The following is a 2,500-nucleotide window of genomic DNA, read 5'->3' on the forward strand; positions in this document are numbered from 1 at the left end:
CCACAAATCCAGCATGGCCCTTGCCCTCCAGCAGGCCCCGAGGACCCACATACTCCTCCGCTCTAATCCCCCATGAGCTTTCCTTCTCCTGCAGTTACCCTCCACCGCATATCCAGCATGGCCCTTGACCTCCAGCAGGCCCCGGGGACCAACATACTCCTCTGCTCTACTCCCCCACTAGCTTTCCTTCTCCCGCAGTTACCCTCCACCACAAATCCAGCATGGCCCTTGCCCTCCAGCAGGCCCCGAGGACCCACATACTCCTCCGCTCTAATCCCCCATGAGCTTTCCTTCTCCTGCAGTTACCCTCCACCGCATATCCAGCATGGCCCTTGACCTCCAGCATGCCCTGGGGACCCACATACTCCTCTGCTCTACTCCCCCACTAGCTTTCCTTCTCCCGCAGTTACCCTCCACCACAAATCCAGCATGGCCCTTGCCCTCCAGCAGGCCCCGAGGACCCACATACTCCTCCGCTCTAATCCCCCATGAGCTTTCCTTCTCCTGCAGTTACCCTCCACCACATATCCAGCATGGCCCTTGACCTCCAGCATGCCCCGGAGACGCACATCCTCCCCTGCTCTAGTCCCCCACTAGCTTACCTTTCTTGTAGTTACGCTCCAGCGCATATCCAGCATGGACCTTGACCTCCAGCAGGCCCCGGGGACGCACATCCTCCCCTGCTCTAATCCCCCACTAGCTTTCCTTCTCCTGCAGTTACCCTCCAGCGCATATCCAGCATGGACCTTGACCTCCAGCATGCCCCGTGGACCCACACTTAAGCCCCCTCCCACTGACAAAGCAAAACACCACTGGCAAAATCCTCGTGCCCCTGGTACTCCAGAATGTAAATTCAAACATGCCCCTGGTACACTGCGCAGAAACACTTTGCCACACACACGCACGCACTGCTTGTGCCTATGGTACGACAACTTTTCTCGTGCCTATGGTACGACAACTTTTCTCGTGCCTATGGTACAACAATTTTTCTCGTGCCTATGGTACAACAACTTTTTGCCGTGCCCCTGGTACACCGCTCAGTAGCACTTTGCCACACAAGCTCTCCTCGTGCCTATGGTACGACAACTTTTCTCGTGCCTATGGTACAACAACTTTTCGCCGTGCCCCTGGTACACCGCTCAGTAGCACTTTGCCACACAAACTCTCCTAGTGCCTATGGTACGACATCTTTTCTCGTGCCTATGGTACAACAACTTTCCTCCGTGCCCCTGGTACGACAGCTTTTCTCGTGCCTATGGTACAACAACTTTTCTCGTGCCTATGGTACAACAACTTTTCGCCGTGCCCCTGGTACACCGCTCAGTAGCACTTTGCCACACAAACTCTCTTAGTGCCTATGGTACGACATCTTTTCTCGTGCCTATGGTACAACAACTTTCCTCCGTGCCCCTGGTACGACAGCTTTTCTCGTGCCTATGGTACAACAACTTTTCTCGTGCCTATGGTACAACAACTTTTCGCCGTGCCCCTGGTACACCGCTCAGTAGCACTTTGCCACACACACACTCCTCGTACCTATGGTACGACAACTTTTCTCGTGCCTATGGTACGACAACTTTTCTCGTGCCTATGGTACAACAACTTTTCGCCGTGCCCCTGGTACACCGCTCAGTAGCACTTTGCCACACAAACTCTCCTCGTGCCTATGGTACGACAACTTTTCTCGTGCCTATGGTACAACAACTTTCCTCCGTGCCCCTGGTACGACAACTTTTCTCGTGCCTATGGTACGACAACTTTTCTCGTGCCTATGGTACAACAACTTTTCGCCGTGCCCCTGGTACACCGCTCAGTAGCACTTTGCCACACAAACTCTCCTCGTGCCTATGGTACGACAACTTTTCTCGTGCCTATGGTACAACAACTTTCCTCCGTGCCCCTGGTACGACAGCTTTTCTCGTGCCTATGGTACAACAACTTTTCTCGTGCCTATGGTACAACAACTTTTCGCCGTGCCCCTGGTACACCGCTCAGTAGCACTTTGCCACACACACACTCCTCGTACCTATGGTACGACAACTTTTCTCGTGCCTATGGTACAACAACTTTTCTCGTGCCTATGGTACAACAACTTTTCGCCGTGCCCCTGGTACACCGCTCAGTAGCACTTTGCCACACAAACTCTCCTCGTGCCTATGGTACGACAACTTTTCTCGTGCCTATGGTACAACAACTTTCCTCCGTGCCCCTGGTATGACAGCTTTTCTCGTGCCTATGGTACAACAACTTTTCTCGTGCCTATGGTACAACAACTTTTCGCCGTGCCCCTGGTACACCGCTCAGTAGCACTTTGCCACACACACACACACCACTCGTGCCTATGGTACGACAACTTTTCTCGTGCCTATGGTACGACAACTTTTCTCGTGCCTATGGTACAACAACCTTTCCCCGTGCCCCTGGTACACTGCGCAGAAACTCTTTGCCACACACACACACACACACCACTCGTGCCTATGGTACGACAACAGGCCCCGGG

This window comes from Aulonocara sp. 'chitande type north' Nkhata Bay, unplaced genomic scaffold (assembly GCF_057382095.1).
Source record: "Aulonocara sp. 'chitande type north' Nkhata Bay isolate Kocher_YH1m ecotype deep benthic unplaced genomic scaffold, A_spYH_male_GT1.1 unmapped_scaffold_33, whole genome shotgun sequence".
Lineage (NCBI taxonomy): Eukaryota > Metazoa > Chordata > Actinopteri > Cichliformes > Cichlidae > Aulonocara > Aulonocara sp. 'chitande type north' Nkhata Bay.